This window comes from Lontra canadensis, unplaced genomic scaffold (genome assembly GCF_010015895.1).
Source record: "Lontra canadensis isolate GAN:19392208 unplaced genomic scaffold, GSC_riverotter_1.0 scaffold28, whole genome shotgun sequence".
Classification (NCBI taxonomy): domain Eukaryota; kingdom Metazoa; phylum Chordata; class Mammalia; order Carnivora; family Mustelidae; genus Lontra; species Lontra canadensis.
The window spans coordinates 964,826-992,596 of record NW_022631022.1 but is presented as its reverse complement, the minus strand read 5'-3'; the positions used below and the strand labels follow the sequence as shown (position 1 = coordinate 992,596).

The following is a 27,771-nucleotide window of genomic DNA, read 5'->3' as shown; positions in this document are numbered from 1 at the left end:
ATCCCATGGCCCAAACTGCTGTCAGCACAGAAGTCCCTCCTACCTTTGAAGCCCATGCTGTCCTTCATAAGACAAGTCCTCAAATACTAACAACAGTTTCCTTTAAAAATTATCCCTTAGCCTATCCTGGTCTTCAGCTTTGTCAACAACCTCACGTTCCTGGCTATGTGTCTGTCTTTCCTTTCAGATTTCATATATGCCCTTTCCCAGCTGTGGCTCTGTCTGAGGCCGCCATATTGGGTTTATCAACCAACACCCCCAATCTCTTTTGTGTCAGATCTTATCTGACTGTGCTCAGCTGAATTTTCATTTGCTAAAATAAACTCTACGATATAGTCTCTCATATCTTGTGAGATGTGAGAGCCAATTGCCTCTAAGTTGTCCCAGAAGATTGTGAAAAATGCAGATTCTGGGCTTCATCCCAGACCTACTAAAACCAAGCCCCAGAGTAAAGGGTTCAGGAATAACATTTTAAGCAAACTTCTCTGGAATTAGGATGCACAGTTAAAATTACAAACCACAGCTCTGAGGAAAATGGACAACCAGCTAGTAGAAGTGGGACCCCTTGCACATTCTAATGCTCTTACTCCCCAAGTGGATTTATCTAAAAAAGGGTGGAATTCTCAATAGGGTTTGTGCTGGGGAGGACAGAAGTGTTTTTTTGTTGTTGTTGTTCTTTGACAAGAGAATGCTGTTAGCATGTAAGAGAACGTTCCTTTCCTTGGGCTTTAGTAATATAATTTCTGGAGCTACTAGGGTTTCCAAAAATGCCTCAGAAACTGATGAACTGAGCTAGCTCCAAATTCACTGGCCAGTTGCTCAAACGTACTATGCATTTCTTTGTGTTCAATAGTATTTATTGAGTACCTACTTGTGCCTGACACTGGGAATACTTTGGTGAATAAAACAGACCAACACCCTGTCCTCATAAACTTACTTTCTCATGGGAAAGGAATAAGCTCACAGGAACACAGAAGAAAGGAGACAGCAGCAGCTGGTGAGTGATGTTCTCTCTCTTTTGAAGGGACAATATGCAGCGAGATGTGGGCTGGAGACATAACAGATAAAGGTGACCCATGATGGGGTCATAAATGTGATGCCCAAGGGTTGAGGATAGATGGAGGATATGGGGACTCTGAAGATGTTTAGGGACAGTGTCAAGATCAGATGGATCTTGGGTCAGACTAGAGGGGGCCAGGACTCATGCAGTAGACCGACAGCCTATAGACAGATAGTAGCTATAGATTGGGTATATGGGAACAAGAGGGAAGTGAATATCAAGGTGAGGAAATATGAGTCTGACAATTTGGAAAGTGAGCTATAATGCTGGGTATACAGAGAGTTGCAGTTTCAATGTGGGTCCAGGCAACCTAGACAGGGCTGGGAAGCCTCTGAGCAGAAAATTTGGAGGTTTGGCTCATCCCTATGTGATTCCACGTCTCTGAACATGGGGCATTGGCCCTTCTCCTGACAAATGGGACATGACAGAGTGGAGGGCCTGGCTCCAGTGCTCCCCAGAGACACAAGTGAACCTTGTGTACTGAGCACCTGACCAGGGCAAGGGATATAATGTGCAGACTCACATATATGCGTGTACACACACACATGCATGTACACACTCACACACATGCACATGGTCACCCTCCTTCCTTTGTTACACTAAGATTGTTCAGTGTTGGGTGGGGGTGAGGTCTATGCTACAAAGGCTGTGGGGGCGGGGGGCGTTGGTTGTGGCATCCGAAGCATAGCGGTTAAAAGAGGGGAGAAGATGGGCTGCTTTCTGCCGTCTGAGCCAAAGATCTGCGACAGTCTTGTGCCACTGGTTCAGCTCTTCACGTCTCCCAGTCCGCAACTGAACTTTTCAGAGTGAGGTAGTAATAATAGTATCAACGAAGGCAAGAGCTCTTCAAATAACACCCAGTTGGCGTTGGTCCTCCTGCAGAATGGAAAACACATTTTTGAGGTCAGATTTTTTATAGTCGGGAAGTCATTTTAACCAAAGCAACTAGCCTAGGGCTGTGTCATTTTGACAATATAGTTTCATGTTCATTATATTTTCTTAGTGTCATCTTTCCCTCCATCCTTCGATAAATATTTATCTTGTAGCGCTATGTCCCGGGAACTGTCCTAGATGTTCAGAGGGAAAGAGGATGGGCCCGGGCCCTCTTGGAGCTTCTGCTCTAATGTAAGATCAGGCCTGGCCAGCACGGAGGTTTTGCAGGGACCAAAAGGGCTGGGAGCCCATAGTGAACTTTCTGGATGTGTAGCCTTTCCTCCACTCATGCGTAAGAGGCTGCTGGGCTGTTACCACCGTCACCCAGAGAGAATGAAGTCATGAGTGTGCAGAGAGCTGAGTCCCGCACTATCTGTTCCCAAAGACCAGATGCTGCTACTTCCTGCACCCTCCTTCTCCCCTTAGGAGACTTCTCCCTGCTTCCTGCACTGGGATTCCCGGTACTCCACAGGATAGACGGGAGGGAGCTCCACTTTGGGGTGTGGCCAACTTCCTGGGGAGACATTGATGTAATCCCACGGGTCTGGGTCTGCATGTAAGGCAGCGCTCACGCCCTAGCTCCACTTCCTGTCCCCCGCTCCTTCAGCACCTGCCTTCCAGTCTTCCCAGCCTGGGAACTCTGGTCAGCCAACTCCATTCATTGCTGCCTCCAGCTGTGTGCTGAGCAGCGCGCTGGGCACTGGGGACACAGAAACAGAGGAACCAACATACCCAGTATGTGTTGAACAGACACATGGTCGCTTGATGGAGTTAGAGCAGGGGCCCTAGAAGGCTGGAGCTGGGGACACCAAACCCTGCAGGGGATGTGCTCAGACTTAAACTGATTCCATCTTCTCCTTAGGAGAGGTCCCCAGTACAGGCCCACCACAGTATCCCAGAGCCTAGTACAGAGCCTGGTGCATAGTAGCTCCTCGCTTAATTTTTGTTGAATAAATAACCAACTATAGCCAAGCACTAAACATGGGGGGGAGGTCTTGCCTCTCTAGTGCCCTAGCTTATGTGGTCAAGCTGTAGTTTCCCCTCCTCTTCCACTGCTTCAGGGCTGGAGGATCACGTTATTAGTGACTGCTGATTGGCAGAGCGGATTACTCTCAAGGCGGGTGGACAGTGGAGCTAAAGCAGATGAAGCTTCAGGGCCCCCACTGGGCACTTCCAAGGCTAGGTGTTCTTTGCTAGGGGTGCAGGTTGTCTGTAAGCCTGTGTCAGCTCCACCCCCCAGCCTTAGAGCTCCCCTGAGAGGTGCCATTGGGAGTGTGAACCCTGTTTTGAAAGCCCATGGAGTACAAGCTGCAGACTTTACCACTACCCTGCTCCGTGGATACCTGCCCAGCAGGTACAGGTGATGCTGATGAATGGTCTGAGCTGGACCAGGTGCCCACGCATGAGCCCTAGACATAAAGCACCAGGTAAGCAAGAAATTTCAGGGAAAGAGGAGCAAGAAACGTAAGGGGAAGTTTTATGTGTGATATTATGGTAAAAAGCTTCAAAGCCGACTTTTCCAAACGATCAACAGCACAGAACGCATTTTGATAACCTATGTCAGAGGGAGAACTGAATTATTTCTTTCCTCTCTTTAGAAAAGGATTTTATAGAATCCTTTTTACGTAAGGAGGTAATCAAAGAGGGTGCAGTCAGAAATGTTAAAATATCCCCATCCTTGGAAAAAAGTATCCCCATCCTTGAGGAGTGGAAGGTTGCCAATTATTAGCAGTAATGAAAATGTTATGGTATTCTTCCGGATCTGGTGATGTCTATGTTATTTGCCATATTTTTAAATTTCTCATTTGTGATTTCTAATTCGGAAAAAAATCACTTTTATGCCTGATTTTATATTTGTATTTCATGTGTTTTTTTCTTGGAGGGCCTCCCACAGCCCAAATTGTGTAAGATTCAGGATCTGCACAACGTGGATATGTCTGTATGGTTCTTGACATATGTTCATTATCATTGCTGTAGTCATTGTCTGTTCTTTAAACGTAGGTGTTTAATAAACACCCTTGAACCTACCACCCAATACCAGGAAATAGAGGACTGGTGAATTATTTCTCCCATCCCATTTTTCTGCCTCCCCCTGCTGAGACAATCAGTGTTCTGAAATTTGTATTCATGGTTTTCTTACTTTAAAAATGTATTTACCCAATATGTGTGTTTAGCTTTAGTGTGGCTTTTTTTTTAAAGCTCTATTAAAGTGCTGTTTGTGTATTTGTGTTTGTGTTTGTGGATTGAAGAGTTGATAGAGTAAAGAGGTCAGTTCTCCCCAAATTAATATAGAGTTTTAATGCGATTCCTACCAAAAGCTCAGGTAGGTACTTTGTAGATGTAGACAAAATGACTATAAAATTCATATAGAAAGACAAAAGAACTAGAAAAGCTTAAATAATTTTTAAAAGAAAAATAAGGGGCACCTGGGTGACTCAGTCCTCTAAGCGTCCAACTCTTGATCTCAGCTCAGGTCTTGATCTCAGGGTCATGAGTTCAAGCCCCATATTGGGCTCCACGCTGAGTATGGAGCCTACTTAAAAAAAGAAGAAGAAGAAGAAGGAGGAGGAGGAGGAGGAGGAGGAGAAAGAAGGGAAAATAAATTGGGAGAAATCAGTCTATATAATGTCAAGACTTACTAAATAGCCACAGCAATCAGGATCTTGTAGTATTGGTACAGGGTTATACACTTAGATCAATAAAACAGATAGGGGGTGCCTGGGTGGCTCAGTGGGTTAAAGCTTCTGCCTTCAGCTTAGGTCATGATCCCAGGGTCCTGGGATCGAGCCCCACATTGGGCTCACTGCTCAGCAGGGAGCCTGTTTCCCCCGCCCCCCGCCTGCCTCTCTGCATACTTGTGGTCTCTCTCTGTCAAATAAATAAATAAAATCTTTAAAAAAAAACCCAGAAAGCTCAGAAATAGACCCACGCAATGTATCTAACCTGTTTTTCACAAAGGTGCAAAAGCAATTCAATAGAAAAAAGTGGCTTTTTCAACAAACGGCGCTGGTATAATTGTACAACCATAGGCAGAAAAATGAACCTGATCCAAATCTCACACCTTGTACAAAATTAATCCAAAATGAATGAGAGACTTTAATATAAAGCACAAAACTATAAAACTTTCAGAAAAAAACAGAGAGGAAAAATCTTTGTGATGTAAGGCTAGACAGAGTTCTTAGACGTGACACCAAGGGAACAAGCCATAAAAGGAAAAATTTGTAAGTTGGGCCTCATCAAAATTAAAAATTTTTATTCTGAAAAATACCTTGTTACACCCTGTGGATAGAAAACAAGCTACACACAGAAGGAAAATATTTGCAAACCCCGTAACTGACAAAGGGCTAGTATTTAGAATATCTAATGGGTTCCCAAAACTCAACAGTAAAAAATTCAAACAATCCAATTGGGAAAAGGGTGAGAGATGTGCCCAGACACTTCACCGGAAGGATATGCTGGTGATAAATAAGCATGCAAAGAGATGTTCATCATGATTAGCCATTAAGGGAAAGCAAATTGAAATTTATGATGAGATGTCACGGGGCTCAGGATGGCTTAATTAAAAAATAGTGTCAGTGCTCAGAGACTAGGTGACTCTCATTGCTGGTGGGGATGGAGGAAGGTACAGCTACTGGGGAAAGCAGTTTGGCAATTTCTTTAAAGACCAAACATGCAACTACCATAGGACCCAGCAATCACACCTCCTGGCCAGAGAAATGAAGACTTTCATGTTTCCATAGAAACCTGCACATGAACCTAAAGAAAAGTTTTATTTGTAATAGCCCAAACCTGGAACCAGCAGAGCCGCCCTTTGACAGGTGAATGGTTAAGCAAACGGTGCTACGTCCATACCCTGGCGTGCTACCCAGCAATAAAAGGAAATGAGCTACTGATGTGAACAGACACTGTACGTAATGTCCAGAAATCGAGCTGAGTGAGAAAAGCCAATCCCCAAAGGTTATTTGCTGTAAGATTGCTAAGATTGCATTTCTATGACATTCTTTAAGTGACAAAATTATGGAAAGAGAGAACTTGCGGCTCTCCGGTGGTTGCCAGAGTTAAGGAGGAGATGGGGGCAGGAAAGAGGAGTATGTGGCTGTCAAGGGCACCCTGGGAGATCCTTGTGGGAATAATCTGTCTTTAGATTGTATCGATGTCAGTATCCTGGTTGTGATACTGTATCAATGTCAGTATCCCGCTTGTGATACTGTCGAATGGTTTTAGAAGGTGTTACGTGGGGGAAACTGGGTACACTGGTTCTCACAATAGCAAATGAATCTGCAATTAGTCTACATGTCTTGCGGTTTTCTGGGGCCGGGGGAAAAGAAATTATCGGTCAAAGTAATGAAAAAAACTAAAGGTGCCCTATAGATTTCACAGTTGCCATAGCTGATGATGTTGACCGTGACAATGCCTCCGGTACTTGCTAAATACTGTGGATCACAAAGGCTCTGGTGTAAAGGAACCAACCCTTGGCATCAAGACAAAAGACCTGGATTCAAATCTCAACTTTATCACTTACTAAGCCCTTGACTTCTGGCAGATCATTTGTGGCTGAGTCCTTTACTCTGCCCTGATCCTCCCCTCACTCCCTGTGCTTCAGATAGGGCTAACCCGTCCTTGCTGGCCAGAAGTGGGCACATAGCTGAGGTCTGGTGGTTCAAAGACTCATCACCAGAGCCAAAACGATTGCTCGTGGTGTCAGGCTGTGACCAAGGCAGGACCTATCAGAGTCTTCCTTACACCTTCTTTTTCTTTCTTTTTTTTTCCCTAAGAGCTATGAAAAAGGGTACTTTCTTTCCTCTGGGACCATGACTCTAAGAATGACACAGGAAGTGCACATGGGAGAAGCAATAACCTGATATTGTTAGAGTTCCTAGATCCAGCCAGACCTGAAGCCAGATGCAATAAATATCCTTTTTTACTTATGCTAATTGGAATGAGGTTTCTATCACTGGCACTTGAAAAAGGACCATGATTGTCATTTCATTTAGCTATTTGGAGCCTGTTTTATTATCTATGTATAGATAAATATATTTATTTATCTATTATACAAGTAGATGTAATAATAATAATAAAATCTCACCAATGTACTTAAAGAGATCATGTACATAAGTCTTTGTCCCTCTTCTCCATCCTTAACCAATTGATTAATTGGATAGAGTCCTAGAGAAATTTAAAACAGAATACACTAAAAGGTCATAATTAAAGGGGCCTTAGAGGTCATCCAGAACAACCATTTCAAACTTGAATTTTTTTTAGCCCTCCCTTTTAATTTCGTAGGTCTTGTTTGTTTGTTTGTTTTACAATGAGCATGATATAACCACTTTTTATTTATTTATTTTTTTAGCACATGGTCTGGTTGGGAGGATAAAATGGCGTGGTACGTATCAAAGCATTTTGCACAAAATGGAAGAAAATTGTTATTATCTTATAAGGATCTTGTGGCCTGGCAACAGAGATAAGGAATACTCCAAGCATCTTCTAGGCAGAGGTTCTGAGAACACAGTGTGCACGAGAATAACCCGAGGAGTAGGGTGTGCCGATCTCTTCCTCCTTACGAACCCCGGGTCATTCTGGTGTCCTGGTGTGAGAATCTTTGTGCCAGTGACTAGAGAAGAGGATGAGAGCATGATGAAAGGGAACATTTAAGTGCTTGCTGCTGATCACCAGAGAAGGGGTCTGTAAGAAAGTGCAGAAGATAGAGCTCATCTGAAGCCAGGATGGGCTCCTGGAAGCGGGGCTTCTCCAAACCAAAGAGTCAGTGCCATGGGCGGGTGAAGAGTGAACTCCCATGGAGAACTGGTAAGGCATTGGACCAGGGGAAGAGACAAAGTCGGCTCAGTTGCAGGTCGAAACTTGGTCCCAGGGGGGCTCTGAAGTGTGAATTACACCTCCGTCTTCCCGCACAACCAGTCATTGGCTGTGGGGCCGGAGGGTGGGGATCCACTTGGCCCCTTCCAGCTGCTCCTGTGGGGAGGCTGTTCCAGGGTCCAAGAGCAACTCACTGAAGGTCATGGGTGCCAGCCAATAGCAGGGAGAAGCTGGAGAATCTGGGAGACTTGCTGTGGCCATCACTGAGGTCTGGAACAGCACCGTGAGCACCTTGATGCTGGATGCAGGACCTAGGAAGGAGGAGAAGGAGGACATGTCAGAATCCTGCACTGAAAGCACCACAGGATGGATTCAGTGTGGCCAGAGCTGCCACTCTTGGTTCTTATTTCTTGAAGAATCCAGAGCATTTGGGAATGTGACCCACCTTCCCTCCACCCCTCCTTCTCAGCCCCCCAACAAACTTTAAAATGAATTATTTTTAGCTGTGCTCATTTGCTGTCTGTGTCTCCAGACAGGATTGCATAAGAAGGGGCTGTTTTCTTCCCCGTGGGATGACAAGGGGATGGTTAAATTGCAGACGGATGGTAAAGCCATTTACACGTGGAGAAGCAGCCGGTGTGGCTTAAAGGCTTGGCAGGTCCCAAGCCTCTCGGCACATAAAGGGAAACCTGACGAATGCCAGGGAGGCAAGGTGACTTCATACAGACACTGATTGACTGCAGAGAAGACTACGCATGCCCTCCCACTTGCCCCTGCCTTTTTGGGATTTTGGAATCAGAACATATTACAACTGGAGCCTTTGCAAGGAGATCCTCTGGCCTGAACTGGTCATTATAAAGATGAGAAAGCTGAGGCCTCGAAGTGGGGAAGAGAAAGGGACTCATATCTAAACAGAGCCATGACTTGGCCCAGGCGCCATGTTGGACACTTTTCCAGATTGTTCCATTTTAGCTCCACAGTGGCACTGTGGGGTAGAATTATGAGCACCATACAAGGATACAAGCTCAGGGAGGTAACAGAGATTTTCCCAAACCTTATAGCTTTGCAGGGAGCTGAAATTTGAACCCAGGCCCACCTCTGTTTTTCTTAATCTTCAGGGTAAGTTGGAGAATGATTTTCTAGCCAGCCACAAAAGAACCTGTGTCTGCAGCTTCTAACTCAAGTGCCACAGGGCAGGGTACCATGCCTTCTCTTTACTTCCATATCCCACTACCTAGAACAGGGCCTGTAGGTGCTCAGTAAACATCCATTGGATGAGTGAGTTGAAGCGAGAAAGACTTTAATGCACGCCTTCTTCATAGAGCTACCTGCTTCCTGAAAGGAAATAGCACCATCCCTTGGGGTGCTCATGCTAGAGTTGATAGGATGAGATGTATACATGGAAAATGCTGGAAAGGGGGTCTAGGTGACAGAGACACATAGGAGCTAGTGTTGTGCAGATGGGGCTGGGTTCAGGGCAGCTTTGGGGGAAGGCGTGTGTATTTCACCACTGCCCTACCGCCTCCAGCCCCACCTGTGCTCTGGCCACGAGGAGCTAGTCCTCATGCTTTCCCAACCAGGGACTTGGTCTGAAATAGGCTCCTTCAGTGTCCACAGTCCCACCAGCTGTCACGGATCAGTCTGAGTACCATCTCCTACAGGACGCCCCTGCTGATCCCTTTGGCTGTGCAACATACACTGCTTTGAATTACGGTCCAGGGGGCGCATGGGTGGCTCAGTCAGTTAAGCATCCGACTGTCGGTTTCAGCTCAGGTCATGATCTCAGGGTGGTGGGAGGGACCCGGCATGGGGCTCCACGCTCAGTATGGAGCCTGCTTGAGATTCTGTCTCCTTCCCTCTACCCCTCCTCCTACTTGCACATGCACTTGTGCTCTCTAAGTAAATAAATAAATAAGTAATATTTTTAAAAAACAAAGCTTTGAATTAAGGTAGAGGTAGGAAACCTCTATTTACTGCCCCCTCCGCAGCTTGCCGCTATCCCCACCAGCTAAATAAAGCCATTGAAGCCAATTTCAACTCACGTATGGAGCAAGTAGCAACAAGTGAGGTCCCTATTTGGTACCTACAGTTACAAAAAGGCATCTGACTATAAACACTGTTGGTATAAGAGCCTAGAGAGGTGGTTTTCAAACTGTGTTCTGAGTCACCCCCAGGGTTCCATAAACAACTTGTTTTCTATCTCTCATTGGTTTTATTTCTCTCATTCAATTTCTTTGAATGAGTCTCCCAATAAGAAGTTTATAGTTCTGTTAGATGGAAACATCACACCCTGGGCCCTACCTGCCTGTCTCTGTCTGGCTATCTGAGTTCCTCTGTCACCAAGTGTGCCTGAACCCGCAGAGCATACAGTAATCTGCCTCAAAGCCCACACTTCCAGATCGTAGGCTCCTGGAGGACAGGCACTGTGCCTTACTCATTTTGCATTCCCCCAGCACCCGACACAGGGCCTGCACCCAGAAGGTGGTGGTTAAGTGTTTCTTCTTTAGTTCTTCACTCAAGAGGGGGAAAAAATGGATAGATTCAATGATTGGAAGTCTTGGAGCATTTGGTAAAATTATTGATGAACCTTGGCTGGAACACTATGGAGAAATGGCTATGGGAATATGGGAAAACCAAGTAAACGGTGGGGGGAGCGGTCAGGAAGAAAGTCATTATTAAATTAATCCTGCCCCTGGCTGAGCTCTGCCCCCACATCCTGCCACGTGAGTTCATGTGTGGGTGGACAAGCAGCCTTCATGTCCGTGTTCCATCTGCAGCCCTCCAGAAAATATCCAGCTCTTGGCCGCCCCCAGGGGCTAGGGGCGTGTGTGCAGCAGTGTGGACCCTCTTTGAAGAGAGAGCTCCGGAGAAGACTCCCTGAAAATGGGCATGGTGCCATTGAACCAGAGAATGTGGCACTCCCAGGAATCCAAAACACGGTCTAGAGGCAGGCAGTCAGAGGGAAGCCAACTTGAAGCCCAGAGCAGGCACCCCCAGGCCCGGGGCTCAGGGTTGAACTCCAGGGGAAACAGCTAGATGCCAAAGGAAGTAAACGCAGTCACTACCTCACCCATCAGGAACAACTTCTACAGAGGGGTCATACTGGGAACACTGCCTACGGATTTGACTAAAAAACCGTGCTTTTGAAAATACAGGATCAAGGAAGTGGGAGAGTCACAGGTGAAAGGGTTAAATCCCCAGCTCCCTCGATAGTAAGCCAAGAGATTCTGTCAAAAACAAACAAGAAATCAAGAAGTTGTATGATAAGCCCATGTCTATATCCCTTTAAAAATCTGACGGTCAAAACCTGAAGAGCTGTAAGGATGAAAAGCTGGTGCCCAAGGGAGAGCAGCCCAGGGTAGGGGCAGAGGGCCGCTGTGTTTGGGGTCTTGTGCTACTTTATATGTGTGTGTGTGGGGGGGTACCTTAATTAAATAAACACTGAAAAATTAAAGGAGGGGCTTTGGTAGTCCTGGGGAGGTGGGACACACATGATGAGACTCAAAGCAGAGAGGCTAGGGGAGGCCAGGCCGGGGAGAAGGGGTGCAGGACAGAGCCCGTGGGGGAAGCTTTCCAGGGGAGGGGCACCAAGGCAGGGCCCGAGTAAGGAGCTGCAGGTCTGGGTCCCCAGAAGACACAGTGTTGGGGATCAAGGGGTCAGCTGAGGACAGAAACAGCATGGGGCAGGCGAGGCAGGCGTCCCGGGCTGGCCTGGGAGTAAGGCATCGGGTGTGGAAGAATTCAGCCTTGCCCTGGCTGCGGCTGCTGCGGTGGCCCGCGAGCCCCTCCGTCACCCCCCTGGTTGTCCAGCCGGCATCTTCACGACAGCTTGGGAGGGGGCCCGGTGTTCCTACGGCCGGGGGGTGGGGTGGTGGTGGGGGACAAAGAATCCGGGGAATGGAGAAGGAAAATGATGAAATCGAATCTGGCCCTGAAATAAAAATAGCCAATAGTTGAGATTTTTAAGAAAAAGGAAAAACAAAAACAGCATTTGGTACATGAGTCACCCCAACTTCTCCCAATTACCAGCTTTTAGCTTCCAAAGAAAGCTTCCGACAGAGGATCCTCGGAATGTGGGTGGTGGTGAGGATGCGGAGATCTGACCCCTCCTGCCAACCTCACGTTTGGCTCTTTGCAGTGGAAGCCGTCAGCCTGCCTGTCTGGAGCTGAATGTCTCCCCTGGCTTCTGGGTGCCAGAGAAAGACCGGTGGCCTGGGAGCCAGGGGCCTGGTGCAACTCGTGTCCCTCTCGAGGCCTCAGTTTCCCCCCTGCCAGCGAGGAGGCTGGGCTGAATGGCGTGAAGGCCTGTCTGGTTTCCACGCCACCTGCCGTGCTCCAGGTGAGGCGGGAGCCGCAGGGCTCACCGTGGCTGTACCCCTGGTGCTCAGACCATGCCAGTATATTTCAGGGGCGTATCGTCTCGTCCACGGACTGTGAGACAACCCCGATCCCTGGCAGGGGGCTCCCACGCGGAAGACGGGGTGCAACTTTGGGGGAAAACCCATCCCTGCTCTGAGGCTGGAGGAGGAAGAGAGTGCTATGTGTGGGCCCACCTGGGCTGGCCAGGGAGACTTCTTGATGTGGTTTCAAGTTCGGAGAGTTGGATGGCAGACTGCACTCTCAGGCTGGTTCAGGAAAGGGAGCCAGGGGCAGAGCGGTGGACCAGATGACTTCCACGGAACTCCCTGCCCCGTGCCTGACTTCCGGGCAAGCTCAGCGGTCCCCTTTCTTCCCCTTCTGGATCTGTATCCCTTGCAGCATCAGCACATGCTTCTCCTCTATGAAGCAGGGGCTTCCTCATTTCCAAGAGTGATATATGCATGCTTGGGGGGCTGGTGGGAAGAGAGAAACCAAGTAGTGCGGGGAGGGGGTGGCTCTCATTTCCGTCTGCTGGGCTGAGTGCTAGAGGAGGGGTGGCGATGTTCTAGACCCTTGGTCAGTCTGGTGGCTGCGAATCACACTGGGTGAGAGGCTCTCGCTGAGCTCCATTTACCTGATATGCTGTGTTTACCTGGACGAAGACCTCATGACCCGGGGCCTGCAGCATGCTATCTTACAGAGCCCTATGTGCTGCTTCTGGCCTTTGCTGATGAGACACTCCTCTCGCCCACAGCCCCTGCCTCTAACTAGAGCTGTGATCTTGGGTTCAGGGAACAGACAGCCCCTCACAGGGTTTCATGAGCAGAGCTTGCGGAAGGGGCAACTTCTGGAGATGTGTGCAGGGGGAGGGGAGCTCACGGAGGATGGGGCAGCTGCAGGGGCTCCTGCCGAGGGCTTGTTCTGCTGGAGATGAGGCTCTCAGGGCTCAGAGCAGCAGAGAGAAAGGTGGAGGGGGGATCTGGAGGGCAAAGGCTAGCACAGGGGACAGTTCCGGGCCTCAGCTCCCTCGTTTGTAAAATGGTGGTGATAACATCTGTGCCATAGGGCTGTTGTCAGGATTCAATGAATCAGTCAGTGTCTGGCTCTTGATCTGTGGCTTAGAACAGGGCCTGGCACAGAGTACATGATGTGAAGTGTTTGCTGTTAGCCTTGTCCGTACCACACTCCTACCAAATGGATTCCCGTCCTCTAGGCACCCAAATTTCCTTTCCCCCTTTCACCCAAATCTGTCACCCCATAGTACCCACACTAGGGGGTACACAGCTGGTAGACCTGTGCACTTACCTCGGTCTGGGAGCATTTGCCTGTTAATAGAACACACTGCCTTTGCCTGCGTATAAGGCTCTAACTCAGAACCCCCGGTCTTCTGTAGCTGATGTGATCGCCAGTGAGTGACCGCCTCGTCCATCCTACGCTGAATAATAACAACCAGCAGGGAGATAGAGAAAGGAGATTGGGTGAAGGCAGAGTTCCTGCGGCCCCTGCCCAGGGACTGAGCTAGGAGCATCTGACAGGAGGAGGAGGTCAAGGGTCCACTGGTTGGACCCTTGCCAGCTCCCGGAAAGCCAGCCTGGACCCCGAGCTGGCAGAGTCCTCTGAATGAGGCCCTTGCCTTCAAAGCTGGGGAGAGCACCTGCAGTGGCCAGAGAGAGAGGGGCCCAGAGAGCAGGGACCTAGCCTTGTCACCTAGGAAACCGATGGTGAGGCCAGAATTTAAGCCAAGAGTCCTGATCCCAAGGCCAAGGTCCTTCCTTCACCCTGCACCATCCACTCTCAAAGTACACACCCTTGAGTGGACAGAGACGTCCCTGGGCAGCCGCCTGAACTCATCAGTTGGCCCGGAGCTCGGCCTTTCAGCCAGAGGGGAATGTGTGACCCAGGAGAGGCTCCAAGTGTGACTCAGGCTGAGAGTGTGGACTCTTCGGGGTACTGAAACCTTTCCTATTCTTAGTGCCATCCGTGGTGGGGACCCTCTGGCCTGGGCATGTGGCCTTGGTAATGACTCCCGGCTCCCACCTACAGAGATGCCCTCCAAATGGGGCCACTGAGGATCTCAGAACACTCCCTCCCCTCCCTCTGAGCCCTGGGTCACATGCTCTGGGACAGCGTGAGCTGAGTGTTTATACAGTGTTTGCTCACAATAGCAACAAGCCCCTTCTTCCTTCTGCAGCCCTTTGATCATAAAATGCCGTCACACTAGGAGGGGCTATAAAGTAGCTTGGCAGCAGAAAGCATCCAGACAACAAGCCTGGGCTCCTGAAAGCTCTGGAAAACAAGCTCAGACTCAAGAAAGCATCCCAAAAGCACCACACTCAGGCTCAAGCATGTGCACAGCCCTAGGCCTTGCCCCTTGGGGACAGTGTCCATCCTCCTCTGCCACATCACAACTCCCAACCCAGCCTCACTCACACCCAGGGGGCCCCACTTCCAAGGCTGAGAAGCGGAGGCCAAGGAGGCACCGAGGATCTTGGCGATAAGGTGAAATCTCACAACATTAACTTCGAAAGCTCCTTAGTTTTGTGTGAATATGAGTTTTCTTGCAGTCTCGGTTTTCAGCAGATTCTCAAAGTCGGGATAGACTGTGCAATGCTGCAATAACAAAGAATCACAAGATCTCAATGGCTGGTGGCAACACTGCATTTTCAAAGAGCCTTGTTAGAGTCTATCTCCTGTTACTATTCTCCTTCCCTAACACCCAGCTGCCCATCTATGTGAAGACAAATGGAACAACAAAAGAGAAACTCAAGCACACCGTTTTATCAGCTTATCCTCTGTGCGGTGGGCACAGAAAGAACCAGGTGTCTTCAGAAATGCTGTCTCATTTGATCTTGTGAAGCACAGGAGGAAACTGAGGCCCATAGCCACCCAGGTGGTTGTGTAGCCAGAAGCTGGGCTGGGGTTTAAACCCAAGCAGACTCCGGTAGCTACAGTGACCAAAGCCAACCCCACGCAACCCTCCCACCCACGATGCCACTAGTCCCGGGGTCTGTATTGGGCTCCCAAGTTTATACAACATTTTCATTCATTTGGCGACTATTTCTGGGCACCTCCTATGGGCCGGGGACCATTCTATGTGTTAGGGTTCGAGCAGTGAATAAAATCAACGCAGGGCACAGGCAAGGGAAGGGAATGGATTGGGGATGGTAAAGAGAGGGTAACTGGATCCAAGGCTGATCTGGAGACAAACCTCGTGACAGAACAGCACCCGGGGATGCAGGCTCCATACCCACGAGCCAGAGCTATCCTCGAGATTTCCATAGCAAACCAAGCCACTGCATCCCCAGAGTGGGGGATATGGCTGCCCAGAAAGAATTCTAGGGATTGTCCTTACGCTGCTGAGCCTCAGCTAATTGTTTGTTTTTTTTTTTTTTTCAGCTATGGAAACACATTCATCATTTTGTCTCCAGCAGCCTGGAATCTGCTTTAGAGAAAACGCTCCCCAAATGGTTATTGAATGAATGAGTGATGACCCCCCGCAGTGGGTAAAGCCCTTCCCATTCTCTGGGCCTCAGGCTCCTCATCAGTTCACAGAGATGTTGTCTAAGGGCCCCTGAGTGCTGGCATTTGGTGACTGATGTGACAGTACCATGTCTGGGTGGAGGGAAGGCCTGCTCACCCCAACGGGGCCTTTGCGTCAGTCCCCTTTGCTGGCTGCCAGGCGATATCGCCCAGAGACAACTGCTCCCACAACTGCGTGGGGATGAGCCTCTGCGGCGTCGCCGTGGCGTCCCCATGGCATCGCTGTGGCATGGTTGAGGGAGGCTAGGGGAGCCGGACTTGGGGCTCTGCAGCCAGGGCTCACAGTCAGACGGGTGTGACTCTAGAAGCAGAGACAGGAAATGTCTTTCCCCAAATACCTCTTCTGCTAGTGCCTGAAATTCCACCATTTGTGATTTATTCCATTGGGGTCAGCACTGTGTTGTTTTGTTTTGGTTTGGTTTTGGTGAGCCCTCTTTATAAGTGCTAAAAACTTCAGCAGAGGGATAGAGCTTTTACACAAAATTCCATGCTTGATTGCCTTTTATGTGCCAGTGCCTGTAGGGGAGAGGGGACGGTGGGGGCCAGATCCAAAAGTGATAATGAAGACAATACACTTACCATTTATTGATTACTATTTATTGAGCATTTACTATGCGATGCGCTCTGCATATATGGCTCATTTAAGCCCCAACTACTACAATCCTGTAATACCAATTTTGGGCCTCATTTTAAAGATCAGGAGACTGAGTCACGGAGAAGCTAAGACATTTGTCTAATGTAACATCACTGAGTCAGTCCTTCCGGTTTAACTGCTACACTACAAACCTGTTGGTTGTGGGCGGTTATAGGTAATGGGAAAAAGATCTGGAAGTTGAAGAGAATCAGTGCTAAACAGATGCGTTAGACAGTGGGCTATGGCAGGGGACCCATGCACAGTGATCAGAAAGGCTGAGATTTTATTCCAGCTCATTCTTGAGGGATGGGAAGGGTTTTCATAGACTGAGAAGGAAAGAACACAGTAAAGCCCTAGATAGTTGCCAGGCCACTCTTCCTGATGGGTTTGCTAAGATGTAGGTCTTCTCCTGTCCTCAGGCTCTCCTGGCCCTCAGGCCTTTGGATCCCGACTGTGACACCACACTTAGAGCTGTCTGGGTGTTGGCATTAGGATGTTTGGAGAATGCAACAGATAGAAGAAGAGGGTTAGTTAAGTGGGTTAGACCACAGAAGGCCATGGGATTTGGCAATGGGGAGCCATTGAAGGTTATTGCATGGTGAGATCCCATGAAGTTTGTTTTCAAATACTCTCTCTGTTGAGAAAATGACACAGACCAGAAGTGGCTAAGAAGATCCCATGCAGAAATGGAACAGGGCACCATAGACAGGCACCTGGAACAGAAAAAGGACGTCAGTGAACAACTGATGACATCCAGACAGATATGAAAGTTAGTGACTAGTAAGGAATGTACCAGTGTCCACTCATTGGTTTGACAAATATCTCCTAGGATGTTAGCGATAGGGGGAGCTAGGAGATGGTATAAGAAAATTCTCTATGCAACATTTGCAAACTTTCTGCAAGTCTGAACCTCTTCTCAGAAAGAAAGCTTATTTAAATAAATTGAAAACAATTCCCTTGGCAGGCAGCATGGAGGGTGGAGTTGAATGGGGTATCCCCATGGTCATGGTCTTGAAGATCTGAGCTCTGCAGGTGGCACAGGACAGTGGGGGGCCAGGGCTGGACAGCTGGCTGGATGTGGGTACTGAGCTGGGGGCTTGGGTCAGAGGTGATAATCCAGCCCGAGCCCAGGGCCAGGCCTGGAGGAGGCCTGAGAAAGAGGGTAGGTTGTAGTCGACCGATCCGGGCAGTGGGGGCAAGGGGAGCCCCCAGCCCCCCACCACTCTGAGCATTGCACCACTCGGATCATGACGGCGTGTCCCGGGTACCCAGACTCTCTGCCCCACTGCTTCCCAAATGGCTGGTGGAAAAGGATCAGGTTTTTGTTTCTTGCTTTTAAAAATATACATCCAGTCCAGTGAAGATCAGTATTTTGATCTGCACCCTGTTCAAGGAAGCAAGTCCACGGATCATGTGCTTGGCTGTCAGGCAGTTTCAAAGTACTCTACACGTTTCCGAACGTTTCCCCTCCGTGTGCTATTTTTACTTCATCGGTGCAAGCACAGCTTGTGGGCCGTACTGTCCACTTTAACCCTCATGACCACCCAAGCATTAGGATCTATGATTCTCATTGTACAGATGAGAAAACTGAGACTCAAAGAGATTTATTGCCATCCAAGGTCACGCGGACTAGTAAATTGCAGTGAGCGGAGATTTCATCTGTCCCCACTCAGGTCATACAACCCCGTCAGGCAGCCCTGTGGCTTGACCTCTTCTCGTGCCCTTCAGATTGTTTTCAGTGCTCTTCATGCCTTTTCCCTGGAGGCTGAATCATGTGTTACTTTGACTCAAGAAAAGAAGGATGTAGTGGGGAGGGCCTTTGTCAGAGGTGACCTCACAGCCCACGTCCCCAGCGCGCAGCAGTGGGAGTATGCAAAGAGCTCAGAGCCAGTGGGGACCTTGCCAACATGGCCAGGAGCTCTGACCCTGACCCAGGCATCATTCCTAGGGCTCTGCTGCTAACACAGGCTGGGAAGGGAAGGAGGACGGTCCCATGGCATCCTGCCCAAAGACGATCCCCTTCATGACCCAAGTGGCACTTAGTAGCAGCTGCTAGCAACAACAGAACATTGGAGCACCTGCCAGGCAAAGGGCGAAGTGTGAAGACATTCATTTGTGTTTACTTTTGCTCTGTGGAAAGATCGAGAGGATGCAGTCTTGGGGTTTTTTTCTTTACTGTATCCAGTTCTTTCCCACTCTGAGACCGAGGCTGGGCTTTCCAGCTTCCTTTCCTTGGGGATATTTGCAGAGACAATAGAGAATGGATTTGGAACATTCTCCTTTCCAGGCTTCTGAGAAAGCCTGCGATCACAAGGAGCTGGTGCCAGAAAAGGGGGCAGGCAGTGCCCCTGGGGCAGGTGAGGTGTCAACAGACGGCCAGAGATTCCAAGTTCTCGGGAGAAGGGCTGGAAGCCAGAGGGTTTGTGGGCAGGGGAAGCTGAGGTCCAATTCCTGGGGCAGCGACTGATTTGTGGGCTTAGGGAGATTCATTCATTCATCAAATATTCACCAAAAACCTACCTGCGCGTGCACCTGTCTAGGTTCTGGGCACATACCCATCTAGGTTCTCGTGCAAATAAGACAGACTTCAGGAAAATAACAATACGCTCATTTAATAGAGTAGGAGTATCTCCTCCAGTCCCTGGCTGTGATCATCCTCCAGCTTCCGTTTGCTCATCCTGTCCCACAGCAGGACACTTGCTCAAAACTCTGATATTCTGTGGCTCTGTCTCAGCAAAGGATAGAAAGTGCACGTTCCTTGCCAGAGCACGCCAAGCCATTAGAATGGAATAAACTAGACCAGCGTGTGACCTTCGTTTGCACACACCCTTGGTACCCACCCCTCACCCTCCATATCTGGGCTCACTCAGCCCCAGCACATCCTTCCCATGTGTTTTGGGCTCTGGCAACACACAGCCCGTCCTTACAATTCACTTGCAAGTCTCTGCTCCCATTCTTATTCTGTTTCCTCTGCCCCAAGTGATGGTTGGCTTTCCCGTTCCTCATCATATTGAAATCTTACGAACCTAGCCTGAGACCCGGCTCCCATGTCACCTCCATTGGGAAGCCTTCTCTGATTTCCCTGGTCAGGATGAATGCTTACTACTCCCAGTGCCCAGCCAGCCCGACTCACAGTACTCATTATACCCTCCTCACTTTCCAGCCAACACTGTGTTTCTTCTGCACAGCACACTGCTCTCCGCCACTCTCCGGCTGGTCCAGGCAGCAGTGCGCTGACCACAGATGCTGTGCTCGAGCCTGCACAGGCCCCTTGTGCTTGTTATCGCCTGGATAATGGGTGTACAAAGGCTCACCGAGCACGCAGTTCAGACGCGAACAGGAGCACACAGGCTCCGAAGGGGATGGCCCGGGGAGAGCCTCAGGTTATGTGGTCCATTGAACTGGCTGGAGGAACATCCCTTGTTTTGAAGTTTAGGGGCTGAATTACTCATAGGTTCATGGGAAGCAAACAAACGAAAGGGGGAAAGCAATTACTGACTCTTAAAAAGGACAAAAGCTATTTGAAAGAAAACGTAATCATGGTACACTCTGTGTATTATTTATATAACGGTAATCATGTCAGTACTGAACAGAGATTTAAGTAAAAATGGTGATACAACTATATTGAAAGGACAAGAGTTTGGGAAATGTGTGTGTCTGTGACTGCATGCGTGAGTGTGAACCAACGTGGGTGTGTCAAAGCCAGGAGGCAGGACTAAGAGAGCTGAGTTGTCATTTTGTTAATAGCTAATGTCCACAATGGAATAATCAAGAATTGGAATTGTAAGTCTGTTATATAGAAATAGGAAGGGAAGGGTGCCTGGGTGGCTCAGTCATTAAGCGTCTGCCTTCGGCTCAGGTCATGATCCCAGGGTCCTGGGATCGAGCCGCCTCAGACTCCCTGTTCAGCAGGGCGTCTGCCTATCCCTCACCCACTCCCCCTGCTTGTGTTCGTTCTCTCTCTGTCTCTGTGTCAAATAAATAAATAAAAATCTTTTTTAAAAAAGTAGGAAGGTACAAGCACCCCAGAAAGTGTTCAAAATGGTTGCCCTATTTCCAAAATCAAGGTGCTGCTGTTTTTGCTATAAATTTGCTGGAACTATTTGACTATGTAAACCTAGGCACATACGTTACTCCGGTTAGAATTCAAATTTCAATTAAACAATTTAAATGCAGGTGAAAGACGAGTTGACTGCTACCACTCCCCCATACATCTGTCCCCATCACCCTGGGGAAATAGCGGTGGAGTGGGGGGGATGGGGGTAGGGGGGTGTCTGCAGAGAGCGAGCCCTCGGCCTTCAGCCCCCAGGGCCATGGGCTCCATAGGGAGCGGTGTGGGGGGAATCTGCTGGGACCCAGCTGCTGTGTCTGGTTGTGTTTTCTTGTCATGCCTCAGAGCATGGGGTAAACCTCCCCTCTTAGCCGGGGTGTCTCCTGTTGGGTGGGGCTCACGGCAGGAGCCATTAGGTGGAAGGGTGTTTTGGGAAACACTTGCAAACTGGGGACAGGGTGTTTGTTTTTCCTCTGAGACCCAGACACTTCTGGTAACCATTGTTCCCAAGTGTGGTTTTTTGAAAACTTATTCTTTTCAAATTCCATGGGCAGCCTAGACTGATTCGTCCGTCTAGGAATTTGAGGAGCCAAGAGCAGAAATAACATTTTATGAGAGAAGGGGGATCAAAGGCAGCACGCTTTCTGCAGAACCCACTCAGGTCTTGCACTTTGGGGATCACACCTCATTATGGTCCCCAGCTGCGCCAGGTTGGTTTTTAACAAGCTGCCCTCCTGTGTGCTTTGGTTTTTGGTCAGCACTTTCCAGGCAAACTGCTGTGTCTCCTGGTGCTGGGACAAGTCCCCAGTGACCCCAAAGAGGGATTCCATACGAGGGATCTTGTACTTTGTCTGACAGTATACCTAGGTTTCCCTTTTGGATATTCTTTTCCCCCTTAAAACAATACCTTTGACTTCTCTAATGCTTTGCTGAGGTGCTCGGCACCTTAGCTGATCTATGTTCTATCAACATGGGGCAAGCAAGGATTATTGTTTCCATTTTACAGGTGGGGAAACTGAGGCCCAAATCAGTGAAGAGACTTGCCCGGATCACACAGCTAACAGGGCAGAGTTGGGAATTGAACCCGGGGTCTCCTGAGGCCTCTGCCAGGACTTTGCCCCATGCTGGGCACCTGCAAACTTGCCAGCCCCCAGCTCCAATGGGGCCGACCACGCACCCTCCCCAAGGCCCAGTGCGGGGGCTGGCTCACCTGTTGGCCTGTGTCAGATGCAACTGGGTCTCCAGGCCTCTCCAGTTCCTGTCCCCTCCCCAACCACAGCCTCTTTAGCCAAGGGCCTGGATTTCAGCTGTGACCACCAGCCGGACAGTCTGAAGCTAACTCCCTCTAGAAGGTGAATGAATGCCACTCAGCCCCTCCCAGGTCAGAGAAGACTGAGTCAGCATTTGATGGTAGCTGGCAATCCCAGCTCTGTCACTGGACAGCTGTGGCCTTGGACAAAGTTTAAGGTATCCTGGGCCTCAGTGTCCTCGTCTCTAAGATGGAGGCAGTAATTCTTATCTCAGTAGGAACTGACAGACTAGACAACTAAAATAACGTACCAACTGTACAAAGGAAAAGGATGATTAATACCAGGTGTAATTGTAACAACCATAGATGCCACACCTTTTCTATGAAGGATCTAGCCTTCTCCCTATCCACAGAGGGAATACTAACCCTCACAGCCACTATTTGACTTGTCCAAGCTCACACGGTGAGTTAGCAGAAGTTGCAGGTCTGGACCTTAGTTCCGCTGTACTCCAACTTCAATATTCTTTCACTTGCCAGAAGTCAAATATTTTCCTCCCCACGTAAATACCCGTCTTGCGCCTGTGTTGGCTCACGTGGCTCAGTTCTCAGAGAGTAGGTGGCTCAGAAAGTCTTTCATCAAAAATGGTCCTATAAGGGGTGCCCAGGTGGCTCAGTCAGTTAAGCGTCTGACTCCTGGTTTCTGCTCAGCTGCAGATCTCAGGGTAACGAGATTGACCCCCACATGGGGCTCTGTGCTCAGTGGTGAGTCTCCTCGAGATTTCCACTCCCTCTCCCTCTGCTCCTCCCTTTGCTCTCTCTCAAATAAATAAATAACTCTTAAAAAAAAAAACCTGTCACGTATGTTAGGATGCTTTTGATGGCAAGTAACAATTCATAACTAAAACATGAGGGAAATACGTGAGATCCTGCGGCCAGCAGTCCAGACCCCAGAGCTGGTGAGTTTGGGCTCAGTGACAGGGCCAGCAATTGGCAGGATGGCTGAGACATTTTCGGGGGCTTCACAGGTAGGATGGAGCTTGCAGAAGAAGGGAGGGTGTTTCCTCACTGGTGTCATTGCTTATTAGTGAGGAAGGTGTTCCAGAAGCAACCCCTGTGACGAAGCAGCATTCCCCTTCTATCTCATTGGCCAAAGTAGCATCACAGGCCAGGACTAAGCCCATCACTGACAAAAAATAGGGAATTGCCAAGACTGACTCGGGCTAATCAGCATCCACCCTTGGGTGTCGCCTTCCAGAACACATGGGCAGGTGAGCCCCTAAGCAAAATCAGGGTTCTAGCCAGGACCTAGAGCTGAGCTGGGCAGTTGGACTTTCTGCAATAGTGTAAGTGTTCTGCATCCGTGCTAATACGACGTAACGTGCCTACCATCTGGGGCTTGGCAGGTCTAGACGGTGTATATGAGTGTGTGGGTGGGCACGCGTGTGTGTCTGTCTGTTGGGTAGGTAGCCAAGAGTCTGCTGCAGAGTTAATGAGCTTTCCCAGGAATACTTATATTCTCTTTCCCCCAAAATGGAAAGAGAGGCTCATTGCAGGTCATAAACTGGTGGGTAGAGGTGGAAGAGGAGAAGCCCCTAGCAGCCTCCCCAGGTGAGGACCCTGGAACCTCGGAGGAGGAGCCCCCACTGAGCAGCATGGGCTTCCTCCACTCGGGCCTGCCACCAGGACACCCCAGACAGAGGGCAGAGGTCCCGTGCCTTGCCCTCCTCACGTGCTTTCTGGCTCCCCTCCATCGCCCTCTCTGTTCTCCCTTCTGCCACCCCCACCCCTTGTTCCCACCTTCCTTCTCCCTGCTCCCCTCCCCTTCCCATCCCTCTGCCTCTTCTCTCCTCCCTCTCATTCCCTTCTCCCTTTCTTACCCCCACTTCCTCTCCTTTGTGTCTCATCAGCCCACCAGGTTTTAAACTCTTGTCAAAGATTTTCCCCAAACCCCTTCTCTTTTCTGGATTTTCCAAATCCTGCTCACCCTGTCTCCTTTGCCCAGCTCCCTGCCCTTCTTATTCACTGGGGCCTTTCCTAGCAGGTGCCACTCACTTTGGAAGAGGAGCCTCCTGCATATACAGTCCCTGAACCCCAAGCAACGAATCTGACCTTGGAAATAAGCCCCAGAGCAGGATCACGGCAGCACTGGAGAAGCAATTTAGAGAAGGAAAGAGGCTTTCTGGAGGCCCTCAAGTCACAGAGAGCAGTAGGAAGTGAGGGACGGCTTGGGGCACACTCCAGCGAGGACCCAGATGCTAGATAGAGATAACCCATCTCTCTGCATGGCCCAGGATTCCTGGACACCCCTTGGGGGTGTGAGATGAGATAGGGCCTTCAATCTGGGCCTGGGAGTCAAAAGGCCAGGCACGGATCTTCGTAAGGAGGGTGGAAGCAGCTTGAAACTCTCCTCCATGGCCCCCACCCCATGCTGGCCTGCAGCGGTTTCAGCAGGTGTGGGCACAATGGGAGCTCGAGCTCAGCTGGCCTGTAGGCCCATCTCCTTCAGCAGCTGGAGCATCCGGGCCAGGTGGGAGAGACAGGGCCCAGGCCACGTGGGCTGGGACCTAAAGACTCTCTCCCTGTTTCCAGCAGGCTGGAACCTGGCCTGGTGCTGGGTTCCCTGGGTTCCCCCTTGTCCTGAATGGCTGCTACTCCTGACTGAGACCACTACTCTCAGTAGGGCTCCCCCTATTTCTAAAAGCTAAGAGTCCTGTGCAGGCCTAAGCAGCTCTCTGGAAGGAGGGCCAATTCCACCAGATTTCTTTCCAGTTTCTGGTCTTCGCCGTATTTTTAAGGGCAAAATGCCATCACCCAGACCCTTTCAAAAGGCCCAAAATGGCTTTCAAATGGGACAGAAAGGGGCTTCTGCTCTCCAGGAAAATCCTCTATCCCAAGTCATAAACAGCCTGGGTAACCCTACCCCAGAGCGCCCGCTCTGTAAATGCTGGCTTTGTTCAGGGAAGGGGCCTGGGAGAGGGATCAAGTCTGAATGCAGTGATTGCTTTCCCTCCTGGGGTCTGTGCGGGTGGGGAACGCCAGCACCCCTCTGCCGAGCAGCGCGGCCCACCCAGGTGGTGGTGGACGGAACTGTGACCCACCTGGGCCCTGAACGCAGAGATGGGGGGTGGGGAGTATGGCCCGGCTATAGGGCTTTCTTAAAAACACTCTTCAGCTGCGAGGCAGACCACCTCTCTAAGCAAAAACGCCCAAATTCCTGGGGCCCTGCCTCACTCCGACTCCTCTGTCCGTTCCTCCCACCCTCCTTCTGTTGCAGTACTGACCCTCTAGCCGCATGCCAGGAACCCCAAACCCTCCTTATCTCCTTGCCTCTGTTTAAAATGTCTCCTCCTCATCTGCCTACCTGGTCCTGGGCTTCTATCAAGGTCTAAATCAAAAGCTGCCCCTTCCTTGAAGCCCTCTCAGATTTCCACTGAGCATTGAACAATCTTCCCTCTGACCACACCTTTGTCAAGTATGGTGGAATGAATCAGACTCTGCCTTACTTTAGTGTTCACTGTAGGTGACTGTTATCTTAACCGCATATCTCTGGGTCTATCTCTCCTTCCTGCACCCCACCCATGCCGAGCAGTGTCCCATTTCAACTGGGTCCTCAGCCCCTTTGTCGAAAATTGACTGTTTTTCAAGACCACTTCAGGGTAATACTAATACCTAGTGTTTACTGAGCACTTACTCTGTGCTTGGCTAAAGTCTAAGGATTTTATGAGCATTAACTCATGTACCCTTATAACAGCCTGTGAGGTAGATACTGAAATCATCCATTGTACAGATGAGGAAGCTAAGGCACAGAGACATTGTGTAACCTGCTCAGAGCCACAAGCCCAGGAAGTCCAGGTCCAGAATCCATGCCCTTTCACCTCCTGCTTCCCCTCTCAAGGTGCTTGTGAGCATGGGGTCTGACTGGTGGCTTTAGATCAGGGCTGCACCTTCCCTATCTGGGTGACCTTGATGAGATCACTTACGTAACTTCATGTGGGAAACAAGGCAAAGATAGTGTCCATATCACAATGTTGTTATAACAGTCCAGTGAAAGAAGGTGTGCAGAAGTGCTTTGCACAGGACTTGCCATAGAGAGGGCACGTTCCAGAAAGTACTCTGAACTTACTATCCCCTAGCTTAAAGAAAGATCCTGGCCATCCACTCGTAGGCCCAGGCACTGAGAGCTGGCCCAGGCAAGCACTTGGCCCAGGCAAGCACTCCTGGGATGAGCCCAAGTGTAAGGACCAGCCCTGCTCAGGACCCTGGCAAGGCCTACCCATGTGGCATGGGGTGGGGGGCGGTCAGGGCTGGCCCTGCCACCAGGCACTTCCCAGGCTTGCTACACAGTACCCCAGAAACAAGCCACCCTCATTTCCACACAAACACAAAGGCAAAATTCCAACATCAGAAAACAACCAATCAGTCAACCCAAAACACCCAGGGATGATAGGATTGAGGTTAAAGGCCGAGAGTGATAGGATTCCCTTATATCTTTAATGAAAGGAACCAGGCACACCATCTCCAGGCTAACTATTGTCTCTCAAGGCCTTCCCTGCACACAGGAGGGTCGTACTATTTCAAAAGATGTTACATGTGTAGACAAGAACACCAATACCTGGAGGTAATAAGCAAGAGTAAAAAGAGTTGTATCGTTAGGTGTGGCATGGGTGGGTGTTTCTAGAACATTCTTTAATGGTATTGTTATATCCCCTCCCCCCAATTAAAAAACATTGGGAGTATTTTGTTTCAGACACATTTGTTGTGTTTGCCTGTGGAGCACCTGTTCCTCTGTCTTCTGGGCAAGTGTCCTCTCTCCCAATTCCTAGGTCCTGGGGTCCTCATGTTCTGATTCCAGGGACTGGCTCCCAGGTTGGACCTGTGACCCAACTCTGGCTTTTTAGAGCATCAGATGCCTTGGGCCGCAGAGCATGGCTCAGAAGTGAACATAGGAGACTCATTTCTGGGACTTCCATTAGAACAGTTGGGGGAGTGTAGGCCTAACTGCTGGCGGCCACATGAAGAGGTATGAGACTGAAGGCGACACCAAGAGCTGGCTGAGGGACAGCAAGGACAGTGGGGACAGGTGACATTGAACTTCCCAAGGCAGGCATACTTCAAGGAAGATCTCTTCTAGGATTTTCCTCTTGGTGTGGGGTTAGGACACAGGCTTTGGAGACAGCCTGCTAAGGGCAAATCTTGGCTCTACCACTTGCCAGGAGAGGGACCTTGGTTGAGTCCACTGTCTGCCTCATATTCCTCATCCACAAATGGGGAAAAAAAATACGTACCTCTAGGCTGTGGTGGGGACTAGTGAGTTATGCATAGAGCAAATATAATCTGTAAATATGAGTTGCTTATCAGCAGCATTGAGCTGGGTTTCTGCCTTGCACTGGAAGGGCGCTTACTGCTTCACGGTGCCAGGAGTGGGAAATGTTTCCTACGGTGGGCGTGGAACAAGGCTGGAGGATAGGCCCTGCCCCACAGAACTATCCATGGAGCTGGATACTATGGTGATTGATCCCCTCTCGGCACCCTCCCCACTGGCCCTCGGGCCCCTTTACCCACAGCATGAGCCAGTTCTGACCAGGCAGTGTGTCCTGAGTTCTGACCAGGCTGGTCTCTCCAGCCACCATTCAGGGACCTGGTAAGCCAGGTGTGCCCACTGACCAGGCCACATCCTCTTTCTTCCCAGACCCATTGTTGCTTGGAAGGCCACTGACCCGCTGTCCTGGCTGTCCCTACAGTACCCTGCACAACCAGCACCAGCCTTGCTCAGCCTGGGACACCCTCGTGCTCAGCAATGGATTCTGTCTGTGCAGACTAGGCTAGCTCCAATCAGCTGGATCTTCTGGAAGTTGCAAAAACCTGACACCTGCCTATGGTAGGAAATCCCCAGTGGGGCCCATACCAAGAGCATGACATAGTCAGTTACTGCAACAGTCACTATTTATTGAACACAGGACAGGGTTCCTTGATAACAGAGGGGTGACATGGAGCTGTGTCCTGGCCAGGACTTCCCATTTCAGACGGGCTGTCTGTCTGCACGGGCTGTCTGCACGGGCTGCTGCCATTAGACAGAAACAAGCCCAGGTGGGGGGCTCTTCTCTCCCGGGCTGTGCCTCGGTCCTAGGAGT

The 27,771-nt window shown here is 49.7% G+C and overlaps 1 long non-coding RNA gene across 1 annotated transcript; it reads left to right on the top strand.

Moving 5' to 3' along the window:
• Positions 1–921: 921 nt before the first annotated feature.
• On the top strand, positions 922–15,660 carry LOC116871822. Its single transcript, XR_004383524.1, has 3 exons — positions 922–997; positions 7,344–7,376; positions 15,563–15,660. It is a non-coding gene; the product is annotated as an uncharacterized LOC116871822 (long non-coding RNA).
• The last annotated feature ends 12,111 nt before the right edge of the window (positions 15,661–27,771 follow it).